Below are 13,979 nucleotides of genomic sequence, written 5' to 3'. Positions count from 1 at the left end.
CCACCTCTCTCTGAGCTTATTTGGGCTTATAAACTTGAGATGCAAGGAGTCATGGCAAGCATGTTATACAACTCACAAAATGCAATGAGGAAGGAAAGAAATTCATTTCATTAAAAATATTCAGTGCTACAATAGCAGATAAATGATCCAAATCTGTTAACAACTTCTCCAGCATGTTGCTGTCTCAAAAACAAATGAAATGATGCTGCAGGAAGTATGTACATATAGGTGGGTAAAACCCTTTAAGCGTGATATGCTCTAAAAGGAGGACCCAACTATCTCTTCTCCATTTTGTAATTTCCCCCAAGAGTAAAGTCTGCACAGATTCAACAGGATTTTCTTTCAACTATATAGTAAGGGGGGGGGGGAGGTTATAATGTTCAAATAAATTCATTAGATTCCATTATCTTCACAATTTAGAAATCTAGCCTCCTCTGGCGTTGTGAGCTTCAGTATAAGCCAGGTAAAATTTGCCACTTGATTGCATGATATTTCTTTTGAAGCTGACTTTACACGACTTGAGGCTTTTCTGCGTGTGAGCGAAGCACATGAAAAGCATCTGCCAGCCTCAATTAAATGTTAGTCTGGTTGTACAGTCCTTATAGGCAGAGAAGCCTATGTATAAAGTCAGTCTGATGCAAGACCTGCTTAGCAGCAGGCTGTCACTATCCCTTTGAATGATCTATGCACCCCAAACTAATTTGCAGTACGGTTGCTTGGGTGGACTACAATTTCTGTCTTCCAACAGAGTGTTAGACTTAAACAGAGGATGCCTTTGCACAAATCTCAGTTCTGCCATAAAGTCACTGAGTGACCTTGGGCCAGTCATTCTCAGTCTAACCTACTGCACAGGGTGGCTGCAATAATAAATGGGATAACCTCCCTCTATCTATCCTGAGTTCTTTAGTTGGCACAAATGTTATAAATAAAATGTGTTCAGGAATTCAGATGTCGAAACTAAAAAAATAGAGTTTTGTGCTAAGCTATGCATGGAAAAAATGGAATTTGAATAAGGGCAATGACAGGTTCGTAAGCGGAAGTTAGGAATATGAATCTGCTTATTCTGATTCTCTGTGTCTCTCATTTTTTCAGTCTTCAGTTCTCCACATTTTCACAGCAATTTAAGATTTTTTAAATAAAAAACCCCTCATGAATATCCACTAGCATTTTAGTGCAAATTTCTCCCAATAACCACATTTAGACAAATATATGTGAAAATTCTGTGCAAAACAGGTGTATTTGTTTTATGCACATTTCCCACTAACATATGCATTTGTGTACAAATTATTTGGTTGGACAACTGCATTGCAAAATTCAGCACAGCGCAAATTTCAAAGGCTAGTTGCATTTCAGTTTGAATATTGGTTCGAGATGTGTTAGTTAGGAAGTTTCTAATTAAAATGCAAACAAAACTGAATTTCTCCTCCATCCCCAGTGGAGATAAGATAGCAGCCTCAAATAACTTGTAGAGCTTCACTAGTGAAGAATTCTGGTCTATGCCAGTGTTGCTGATTTAACCTAGCAGCTCCATTCTTCTTAAACACGTATCTTACTCATCTTAAATGCCATTGCAACTACTGAAGAAGAGAGTGTTTTTCTGCTGCTGCCATCTGAAGTGAACAGTAGAGGTGTGGCCAAAAGACAGATTAGTCCTAGCAGCAGTAGTCCTCCTAACACCCAAACAGCTGTCACTGGCAAACAAGAAAGCAACCCCCCAATTTAATCTTGAATGATGTGAAGCATGTGATGGAAAACTATGGCAGGCAATGTAAGAGGCTACAAAGCACAAGCCCAGTCCAGTTGGGAGGTTGAACAGTGAGGCAGCAAACTTGGGAAAATTAAATCCAAGAAGTACACGGTGAAGAAAAACCAGGGAAGCACGGAATAGATTCAAGGGTGGCGGTGGTGGGGATCAATAAAGGGCAAATGACACAGCAGGATAATGGGAAGCACAGAGAGATAAATTAGAGGGTTGCCCAGAGGTTCTGATAGCCAGCAAGCAATACATTAAAAAACAGGGCAAGGGGGACCATCAGGAAAAAACCTAATTAAAAGTAAGGAAGGCAGAGCCACATGGTGTAAAACATGCAGGAAGAGAAGAGGCTTGGCAGAAAAATTACAGAGTGTAATGAAAAGAGAGGTGTGAGAATGACAAGAAGAGCCAAGGTTGAGAAGGGAAAGGCTTTGACTTCACACAAGGCTCAGATAAATAATAAAGACATGTTTTCAGGTACATGGGGAGCAAGAGAAGATTGAAAGAGCCAGGAGGTTATAGCAGAGGAGGCAGGAGAACTTATTGGTAGCAGAGGTTGGGGGCACTCTTGTAATAAGACAGGAATATTGGATTGGGAGGGTAAAGCTACTGTCAAAGGTACGTGATGTAGAGCCTCCCAGGCTTGTGAGTCTGTCCCCATCTGCTTCGTACTTCCATGCAACTTCTGATACCTGCCCAGGTCTTAACTCTTATAGTTTTATGTGATGAGAATTACCACTTCTGCTTTCATCTTGGGACTTTCATCTTGGATTTATAATTGCATATATTACAAGCAGAGCTGAGCCTATTGCATTTTCAGCCACACACATTTACCCGCAGAAGGGTCCGTGGCAGAGCATTTACTTTGCACGCAGGAGGGGTCAGACTCAGTCCCCAGCATCTTCAGTTAGGGCTGATAGGTTGTTCTCACAGAGGCTGTGGAAGATAAGGCTATTCACAGCTAGGTTCTAGCTCCATCATTGTAGGAGGCATGCCTCGTGACTACCAGTTGCTGGAAAACACAGGAGGGGAGAGTACTGTTGCACTCGGGTCCTATTTGCCATGCAGGCATCTGTTTGGCCACCATGAGAACAGGCTGTTGGAGTAGAACCAGCAGGCTCGTCTTACATTCTTATAACTAGAAACACAGAGGAAAACCAGAGCTCAGGCAAGGAACTAGTGAAACAGGAAGTCTCCTTACATCATAGGCACCATCTCAGAGGGCGTTTGGCTCCACCCCCTGGCTCTTTGCATCCATGTCATACACATGACATTGTGTTGGGCCTCCTCAATGGTGTTGAGAAGCTGATGCCTCTACCCTACACTCCTTTTCCTTGGGAAGAAGCCAATGTTCAGTCTGGGTGGGCAGAACCAGGGCAATCAGAATGTTCTGCCCAGCAGTTTGTTAGCCCTCCATACGGTTTGTTTATTTTCAAAACTTATACAGTGGTTACTCACTTATACAGTGAGTTACAAACCAAGCTTAGTTCTCATTCAAAATACAGTGGTACCTCAGGTTACATACGCTTCAGGTTACATACACTTCAGGTTACAGACTCCGCTAACCCAGTAATAGTACTTCGGGTAAAGAACTTTGCTTCAGGATGAGAACAGAAATCGTGTGTCGGCAACACAGCGGCAGCAAGAGGCCCCATTAGCGAAAGCACGTCTCTAGTTAAGGACAGTTTCAGGTTAAGAAAGGACCTCTGGAACGAATTAAGTTCATAACTAGAGGTACCACTATAAAGCTCTATCTTCACCCAAAAACAGATTTCATAGGAAAATAAGTAGCTGCTATATATATATCGAGTCAAACTCTTGTTCAATGCAAGAGTGAGCCAGTGAGCTTCCTGGCTGTGTGGAAAATGAACTGTGGTCTCCCAGGTCCTAGTATGCCACTCTGACAACTACACCACACTGACTCTGGATTTATCAGTGGTGGCTGGTAGGGAAGAAAGCAGTGATGACAATAACAGGCAAAGTGGGAGGCAATGATAAGCAGAGCCAACTAACTCTAGTTTTGTCCCTAACCTCCTCCCTGCTGACTTCCAAATGTGCCAATCACTGGTCTAGTTGTAAGTAAGCCAGTAGGCTGAGGCTGGTAAGGAAGTGTGCCCTGTTCACCCTAGTGGGCCAGCCTCCCATGAGATTAACTGATTAGTAAAGCAGGGTACATTTTGTACTAGATCTCCATGCCAAATATGCAAGTTGTGTTGCTTCCAGAATTGTCTGATAGCTCATATTAATTATGGTAATCAGGGCAATTAGAAGACAAAAAATATCCAGAGTAATTCCTTCACTCAAAATTACATAATTGTAGATAATTTGTACATAATTTGTTCCTCTGGGGTTGGGCTTTTTTTTTTGTTTGAGGGGGGGTGGAGATTCATCATCATTCACCTTGCTCTATTTTATTTATGCATTTTTAAAGATTTTTAGGACACACTGTGGTACAATGTTCTCTCTAGGCAGTTTACAAAAGCCAAACACAATAGTGCATACAAAATCGAAACAAAACAAATTTCACAGCCAAGGAGCAATAACTGCAAATTAAAACAATATACAGCCCGGCGTAAAATAACCAATGCAATGAAGAAAAATTTGGTTGCTTTAAACCAGGGGTCTGCAACCTTTAAGACAAAAAGAGCCACTTGGACCCGTTTCCGAAGAAAAAAAAACTGGGAGCCGCAAAACCCGTCAATAAAAAAATAACTTTTTTGTCACTTTTTATTATTTATTTGTTTGACCCCTCAGATTTACTCCTCCTCATAGAAATAAACATTAAATTAACAAGTTACCTTTTTTTTTGTGTGTGTTCTTCACTCCCCTTCAAAACAGTGACCAGCGTACATGCCCCTTACAATGTAGCGGGCGGGCGGGAAGGTGATGTCGGGACGGTGCGTGACTAACGCATGCACTGCCCCCATGCGACATCACAGCCAGAACAGCGCCCGCCACAGTGGGGAGTGTTGGGGCACACAATGCGCCTCCTCCCCTCGCTAGTATCCGCCCTGGAGCCGCGGCAAAGGTGTAAAAGAGCCACATGCGGCTCTGGAGCCGTGGGTTGCAGACCCCTGCTTTAAACCATAGAATCTTAGAGTTGGAAGGGACCCAAGGGTCATCTAGTCCAACCCCCTGCAGTGCAGGAATCTCTGCTAAAGCATCCATGACAGATGGCCATCCAACCTCTGCTTAAAAAACCTCCCGAGGGAGACTCTTCCACTGCTGAACAGCTCTTACTGCTCTAGAACTACTCTACCATTGGTAGTGATATCATTAACACCTATGTGTGTGGACCTGTGTGCATGTAGAGTTAAATAAACAAATCATTTCTTTCTTTTGGTGTTGCAGAAATTGGAAAGAAGATTAATTGCATCACATATATCACAGTGGTAGAAAATGGGCTGATGCAACTATACACTTATAGCAAAAATGCTCCATTTTGAGTGGCCATTACATTAAGGCACTTAGCAAGGGTCACATAAGACTTGGGTCTGGGCTTACTGTATACATTTAAGGCCACTGGGAAAGGTCCTTTAAATCCTTATCTCCAAACACCATAGGTTTTCCCTATGCCAAATAACTGGCACTGTTTTGGCTTCAATTCACTGGAGAAAGTATAAATAAGGTAAAAGGTAAAGGACCCCTGACAGTTAAGTCCAGTCGCAAACGACTCTGGGGTTGCGGCACTCATCTTGCTTTACTGGCCGAGGGAGCTGACGTTTGTCCGCAGATAGTTTTTCCGGGTCATGTGGCCAGCATGACTAAACCGCTTTCTGGCGAAACCAGAGCAGCTCACAGAAACGCCGTTTACCATCCCACCAGAGCAGTACCTATTTATCTACTTGCACTTTGATGTGCTTTCGAACTGCTAAGTTGGCAGGAGCTGGGACCTTCCGATCGGCAAGCCCTAGGCTCAGTGGTTCAGACAACAGCACCACCCGCAAGAGAGTATACATGTATGAAAAATTTGAATCAAACATTGAGAGCTCCAATGAGCTTGTTATTTAGAACACAGAATTTCAGGCAGGGTGGGTGGGGAGGTGACTCTCAGCTGGCAAGGCCCAGATGAGGAAAACAGGGGAGCCATGGGAAAGAAGTTACAGGAAAAGTGAGGGGCAGAGGCTAAGGCCCCACAGCTGCTTCTCTACCACCCCCTCCCAAAGTTGCTTTTCTCTCTAAGTTCACTTCCATCGGGCTTTAATTGCACAGATTTCTTTGTAGCCTACAATTATGTTTTAAGCATACACAATTGGATGAAACACTGTCGTCTGTTACAAATGTGAAACTGCCTACTGGCCCAAATCTTGTATTTATTTATTTTTTAAAAGGAAGGTAAACTAATTTTCAAGAGGATAATTGTCCTTGCAAAAATTGCAGTATTTGCAAATCTACCCTAAAAGTGGAGAAGGAGGACTGGACATATTTAAAGCCCACCAACCGTGGCAGAACCCCTCTTAAATTAATCATCAGTTTCTGTGTTCACAAAAGAGTATGGGAAACAGATGCTAGCAAGAAGATACATGTCCCAGAGGGGGAAATCAGAAATGCAAAAAGAATTCAACACCAAGTCAGAAACAGGTGATCAAGTAATTAGACTGTCTTCCACATGATGAAATTAAATTAAGCAGAATTTCTTTAAACCGTGAAGAATCTGTGTGCAGAGATGCAGCAACAGTATAAGCAAAGCAGAACAGCCATTACCTCTGCCTCACTCAATTGAGTAAAACACCATCCAATCCTATGCACGTTTACCAGGAAGTAAGGCTGATGGGGGTTGGTGCCTAGTCTTTCCCACAGCTTAAGAGAGAGCCAGAGCAATACAGTAAACAGGGATCAGGTTTACAAAACAGATTCTTGCCAACTTAAGTAGTTTCATATACAATGAGGAGGGAAAGCTTTCCAGGGTTCCCAACAGTGTGGTGGCACCCTTTGCATCTATAGTTGAACATAAGGGGATTCATTTAGACTTATAAGGAGCATGTGAATGTTAGGCAAATGCACCTCAGATCTCTGTTCTATTCATGTGCTTATTCAGGGTCTATCAATTCAGGATCCAGTGTTCACGTCTGGAATTTTGGGAGAGTGCCATGGCCTCTAGTCACAAAATGGCTGCTGTGGGTGTATGACATAATACAAAATGGTCCTATCTAAAAGTGCTTTCACACAACAGCAGCTTCCAGAAATATAGCACAATATAGCACAGTGTTAGAACTCATTTACACGTTATTTGCAAGAAGATTTGTTCTGGAAGCCCTATAGAGTCACAGAATTATAGAGTTGGAAGGGACCTCAAGGGTCAGCTAGCCCAACCACCTGTAATGCAGGAATCTCAACTAAAGTATCCATGACAGATGACCATCCAACCTCTGCTTAAAAACCTCCAAGGAAGGAGAGTCCACCAACTTCCAAGGGAGCCCATTCCACTGTCAAACAGCTCTTACAGAAAGCTATTCCTGACATTTAGTCAAAATGTCCATTCCTGTACCTTGAATACATTGTTTTGGGTCCTACCCTCTACAGCAGGAGAAAACAAGCTTGCTTCACATTCCATGTGACAGCCCTTTAGATATTTGAAGATGACTATCATATCTCCTCTCAGTCTCTTCTTACTCAGGCTAAACATACCCAGTTCCCTCAACAATTCCTCATAAGGCTTGGTTTCCAGACCCTTGATCATCTTGGTCACCCTCTTCAGCACACATTCCAGCTCTTCTTAAATTGTGGTGCTCAGAACTGGATGCAGTACACTAGGTGTGGTCTGACCAAGGCAGAATAGAGCGCAACTATGACTTCTCTTGATCAGGACACTATACTTCTATGGATGAGGGTAAGAATAGCATTAGATTTTTTTGCTGCTGCACCACACTGTTGACTCATGACAAGCTTGTGGTCCCTAGACCACTAGATCCTTTCCACATGTACTAATGGCAAGGAAGGTGCCCCCATCTTATATTTGTGTAGCTGGTTATTCTGGCCGAGGTGCAAGACATTACATTTGTCCCTACTGAAATTCATTTTGTTAGGGAACATTCAGATCTACAAGGAAGAGAGGTGTGCTTTTTTGCTTTTGGTTTTATTGGGTAACCATAGAAAAGGAACTTGTGTGAAGGAATTGAAGAATCTCAGGCTGCTTTAGTATCTTCCTTGTGGTTTAGTATCTTCCTTTCTTTTGGGATTGTTACACGAGGGACCAACCACAAAATGCAACAGTGTAAAGTGTACTTGCTCAGAGTAAAAGCCAGCCAACCAATCACAATGTACCCATGTTTCCCATCCACCCCAGCAATCAGCAATCTGTACCCACTGAGATGTTCTTGAGTCCCTCCTCCCTTTTAGCATTATTTTTATACTATGTTTTATATTATGTTTTATACTACCTCAAACCATGTGGTTTCCCCAAGCCCGTTAATACTTCATGCTTGTTTGTCGATGCCATTTTGGTGATAGTTTGAATAATGATACCACATACTCAAAACCAGGAAGTATTTATTCTCCAGTAAGCAACTGAAGCTAGCCTCAGATGTTACCATTTTCATTTGAACCCAAAATGTTGTTCTGCAGAAGATGTTGCCTGCTATGCTTCCACTTTTTGTACTGATTAAAAATTAAAATGCATACTGACTGAGGTACGAGGATCTTCTGTAGAATGGGAGTTTGGTTTCCTAAAGAACACTACTGTGTAATTAAATAGTAAATAGTGCCTTAAAGCTAGTGTCTCATGTGTATGGAAGAATATTTATCCACATAAGAGGGCAACACTAGAGAAATGTAAAGGCACTTAAGGGGAAAAATAAAGATGTTATTAACCCGTCTCTAATAATTTCAGTCCCAAAGGTATTTCTGGGCTTTCTCTACGGTATTAAGACTGCAGCCTCAACTTGTGAGTCACATATCCATTTTGTAAAGTTGTGATTGTAAAATTTAGGCAGGGTAATCAAATATTATGAACACTCTCACATAATAGGATTATGAATATCCCTATCCCATATTTTAAATGATGCCAAGAGATGGAGTTAAGTCAACATGCGCCATCTCGTCCCACAAAAGCACCTGAACTTTACCATATCAAGATATTTATCAGAATCAGTCTTGAACCTAGCATTACGGAGTGCTTTTCCCTTTCCCTGTCATTGGTATATTTTCTCTTTTTCTTATTGTTCTTATAATGTAAATTTAAACAAATAAATATAGTTCCTTTTCAGAAGAGGCACGTTATCTTTATCATATGTGCCTCTGACCTTGCTAACTTGCTTATGCAAAAGTGGGAGGGGGAGAATAGCATCTCTGGAATTTGAAAACCACCCACAACTTTAGCCTAGAGCTATTCAGGGAACTTGATGTTTGGCCAGGAATTTAAATCCAGGTTTCCCTGAAAGAAATCCAGCCCTGTCCACTACACCACATGTTTCTGATGTGCCCAGGGCTGTGTGAAAAGGCAGAGATGCCATAGGTGTTGTGATGCATCAAGCAAAAGAAATGGCAAATTGAAAATTTTCACATCACTTGAGATGTATTCCTGATACGGTACATTTGTGTTGATATGCTAAGAGTCGGGGTATATATTTAAAGAAAATTATGGGAAGAATGGACATTGGGAATCTCGTGAAATTAGCAATGCACTCCATTAAAAAGAAATGCTGGTCTGTCAAGAAGCAAAATGCCATAGTTAAAATTTTGCTGCCGAAAGCACTTGTCCATTCTGTCTGTCTGCCTGCCCCTCTCAAAACACATTATGAAACTTCATTTCTCTCTTTGTATTTCCTGGTCCACATGTCATACCTGATACATCAGTGCAGTTACTGTCAGTCACTTCTTATCACGAGCCTTCAGATAAGTCCGGTGAAAGCTTCGTACAGTGAGATTACAAAAGGCTATTATTATAATAATTATGTTACTTGTAAATTTACTTTATTATATTTTTAAAAGTATTTCTATAATGGCCACTCAGGTAAAAGAGAAAATGAAACAGACCAAGAGGCCTTTCAGACTGCAAGGATGCCTGCTGAATCTGCATTAGAAGGGTATCCCACAGAATGGAAGCAGCAACATTGAATGTCCAGCTACTAGTTGAAGCCAGGCAGACCTTGGTAACACAAGGGACAATCATCTCTGGATGATCTCAGTGGGATAAACAGGCTCAGGTGGTAATTAAGGTTTCATGGATCCAAGGTGTTCAGGGCTTTGTATACTAATACAAGAACCATGAACCTATCCCAGTAACATATCAGCATCCAATGCAGATATTTTAGCAAAGCTGTCACATGTTGTCAGCTATCTGTCCCCATCAGCATTCTGCACCAGCTGGAGTTTCCAGACCATGTCCAAGAGCAGCTCCACATGCAGCACAAATTCCTAACTGATGTTGAGCAAGCTCTCCCAAAAGCAATTATTGTTTGCTTTCTGAAATATATTTTTTAATGCACAGTTATCCCCAAAGATGCAGCCGGTATACAAGGTGGGCTGAAGAGGCTGACAAATGAATAAACACACAAGGAATACTACCAGTTCAGTTTCTACATGCCTGAGTCAAAGCCATTTGCTTGTGGTTGGCCCTTTGCTCAGTTAATTCATCCACAGTGGTTTGGATGGTTTTCACAATGCCAGTAGAAACAGTGTAAGGCTTGTGCCAGCATTGTGAACATGCATTCCATTCAAATCCTATGTTTTCTCCAAGGAGCTCAAGACATTGTACACGGTTCTCCCAACAACAGCCCTGTAATTTAGGTTAGGCTGAGAAACAGTAGCTGTCCAAAAGTTACCAAGTGGGCTTAATGACTGATTGGGGATTTGGACCTAGAGCTTCTCAGTTTTAGTCCAATATTCTAACCACCACACCACCCTGACCAAATTGCCAGAACCATGTGGATGAGCCCCTTTGCATGAACAGGTTCGCTATATGGCATTATCTCCATAAAGCTGCATTTTCAAACAGTGACTACACTGAAGTGTGCATAGGTGACTTAGGCCTCACTCACTCACACTTCCATTTTCAGATAAAAATTAGATTAACAAGATCTGGGTTACTTCCAGTATTTAACTCTCTCTACCTGGGTCTTGGCCTTCAACAGGAAGGAACGATGGTAAAAAACCCCACCTGTGCCTCGTTGAGGCTTTGGGTGAAGACTTTTGAAAACAATTCCTTGTTTTATTCCTTGTTTTATTAGAACATCACATGTTGGACTTTGGATTAATCTGTAGCAGACTGACAAGGAGTCAAAAAGTCATTCAGCAATCATCAGAACAAACTGTGATCCACTGGACCAAATATCATACCAGCTTCTACAGTGGACCTCAACAGACAAAATATTTACTATTGGTATTTTGCCAAAATATAGAGACTGAAATAAGGAAGAAGTATTTTTACTCCATGATAGGTGAAAAAAGAACCATCCTACCAAACAAGGTCCTCTAAACAGACCTGCCATTATTTCCTAAATTACTGTTTCTCAAAATAGTGTGCATTTTATTTTATGCACCAGTTCCTTCTAGCTTCTAAAGTAACCCCCACAATTTCTGGTTCCTATATACTGTTTCCCTTCAGTAAGCAGGGATATGTATGGTTTGAGATTCACTCAGAACTAATGGTGACCTGCCCATTCCAATTGGTTTTGTGATATACTCTAGTGGGTACCTAAGGTGCTGGAAGCCAAGGACACAGTGGAGATATAAGCAGGGAGAGATAGCAGAGAGGCATTTTGGTGCCTAGGTAACACTGGACCAAATATTTTGGCTAATTAAGACTTTGCCATAATTATTTGGCTGATAAATATTACCAATATAAGATAACATACCTGAGGCAAAAGATCACTACCCAATATAGATTTTGATCTGGCACCTTCTCATCTATAATTTTACAGCACTCTCGATTAACTCACTCTAGAAGCCCAATAAGAAAGCTACGTTTTTTGTTGTGTTTTTTTTTTTGAAAAAATACTATCACACTCAGGGAGACGGAGCGCAAATATTATATAGCTAAGCCATGATGTGTTTATTCACCAATATTTTCATGAGGCAAAACATATTATGGAAAATTCTTATATGCCATCTTTGGAGGCCTTGCTTGCCTCAGGCAGTCCTCAGAACCATAAAACCAAATAACTACAGTGATTTAAAATAATCAAAATTAAGGCAGCAACATCTAGAGTTATTTTTAAAAGGCCAGTATATAGAAAGACAGACTCTGGGGTCTGTCAAGACTGGCCCGTTCGGGCAGGGGTACCTTTACCTTTACCTTTATATAGAAAGACAAATATCCAAACAAAGCTATGTTTTACAACACAGCTTTGTAGAAAAAAGCCTTTTAGAAAAAGGCGGCATATATTCATCAGAAGCTTGACTGAACCCAGTAGCCATTCCAAGTACATGTTTATGTGTATGTACAGAACACCCTTTTGCTAGAGTCAAAGATACAGAGCATGCGTTTATTAATAGTTGTGCTTGACCCGGGGGTCAAGAGGATTAGCATTGTACTGCATTGCTTAATGTGTCCCTTTCTCAAGTTGTATTTCTAAAGTTGGCTTATGACATCAGCTGATGCCCTGAAGAGTGAGAGTTCTGCGGTTGCCTAAAATAATGTTCTTCTTCTCAAAGTTTTCTCCCCATGACAAAGACCTCCAGATCCATATAAGGGAAATATGAACAGTTACTGTCCACATGACCAACGTTTTATTGGTTTCAGTACATGGGCATCTTTTTCAGTTCAATAGACAGCTTCAGTGAGAGATATGATATCAGTTAACTCAAATGCATGAATTTCAGGCAGCATTTGACCAAAGGCAGCTTAAAAACTGTTCACTTTCCTATTTACCCTTCTCTTGCATGTCTTTTTTTGGAATGCAGTTCACTTTTCCTTCAGTGGGGGCTACAGAGGTCGCAGACAGGCCACCACTTTAAAAGGGTATAGAATGCAATATTAATCCAAGGTAGACAGGAACTGCAACATGTGATAAATGACTGGGACAAGTGATTAGAGTCTGGATTAATTTGTGATTAGACACTGTGATTGAGCTTACTGAGCTCATAGACACCAGAGGTACCTGAAAGGGCACTCTCAGGGCAGGAATGTTTGTTTCAGACACTAGAGATGACACACACAAATCATTGTTGGCTTTGCCAGCATAAAACTTAGACACAAGAAAGGTTATGGGCCAGATGCTACAGAATCTTTGTGATCCTTCAAAACTTAATAAAGTGGTTTCTCTCCCACTCGCCGTGTACACAATAATTGGTTGCTTCTACTTGTCATTCATAAAGCTCCATGCTGTTTCGGTATGTTCACGAATCTGATACATGAATCTGATACATGTTCCTGAATTGACAAGATTCAACCCCCCTGCCAAATAACTGAAAAATTCAAGGCTTGCTTTCTACATTTGAATATGCCAAGCCATCATGCCCAGCCCTGCCATTAGGCATGGTGATACATCTGCCTCAGGCAGTAAAGGAGCAGGAAGATAGACTGCTAGTGAGCATGCCTGCCCTGTGCCCCTAAGCTGCTCTGCCACCCTCAAGTGCTGTGGAGGATGTAGCCCCATTGACAGTGTTGAAGATTCAACTGCTAGTCAGTTTCATGCACATAATACGTGTGTGTAGAGGGGGCACCATCTTGTCATTCACCTCAGCTAGCAAATGTCTTAGATCAGCCCTGCTAACCATAGAACAAACCTCCTCCCTTCCACAGCCTTTGTTCAGAGATCACATAATCTTGTCTCATAACACTCTTAGTTCCCCACAACAATAGTAGTTACATCGCGAATGCAAATTTACTGGCTAACCTTAAACTGAATTGTGTCAAATCACTCACCAGGAATGGTGCTTTGGGTACAAGAGTGCAGTTCCTCCTTGCCCACCAGGTAGGGGGGCTCAACTGGCGTGGTAACCCTTTATAGACCTGGATTTACCTACAATAAACAGGACATAGGAAACCATTACCAAGCATGACATACAATCCAATGTTTTGTCATCTATCTACTACATTATACACACAACAGTACTTGAAGTGTGTTGGCATGAATTTGCAGAGCTAGATCATAGGACCTCTTTGATGTAGCAGTGCAGGCCATCCCTTTTTTGAGGCAGAGAAAGGGTTCATTAGGAAAGGTCTGGATCGCCTTCCCCAGTATGTCCCAGGCATCTTAGTGAGATCATCTTAGTGGTCCCCCATGGATCAGAAGCATGATTCATATTCCAGGTGGGACCTGCAACAAAATGTAGTAATGCAGTA

The 13,979-nt window shown here is 41.6% G+C and overlaps 1 protein-coding gene across 4 annotated transcripts in view; it reads right to left on the bottom strand.

The window, feature by feature from the left end:
• Positions 1 to 13,979, bottom strand: part of RALY (RALY heterogeneous nuclear ribonucleoprotein) — a 206,819-nt gene that overhangs the window by 124,602 nt on the left and 68,238 nt on the right. For 3 of the 4 annotated variants that reach the window (XM_082226474.1, XM_082226473.1, XM_082226475.1), the window contains one exon: positions 13,560 to 13,656. The exons of the other annotated variant lie outside the window; for it this stretch is intronic. The gene's annotated coding sequence lies outside the window, so the exon portion shown is untranslated. The remainder of the gene's footprint in view (positions 1 to 13,559; positions 13,657 to 13,979) is intronic. 4 annotated transcript variants of the gene reach the window in all.

This window comes from Podarcis vaucheri (assembly GCF_965113315.1).
Source record: "Podarcis vaucheri genome assembly, chromosome: 6".
NCBI classification, from domain to species: domain Eukaryota; kingdom Metazoa; phylum Chordata; class Lepidosauria; order Squamata; family Lacertidae; genus Podarcis; species Podarcis vaucheri.
The sequence above is the reverse complement of the archived record's forward strand: the minus strand, read 5'-3'. Positions and strand labels throughout refer to the sequence as shown.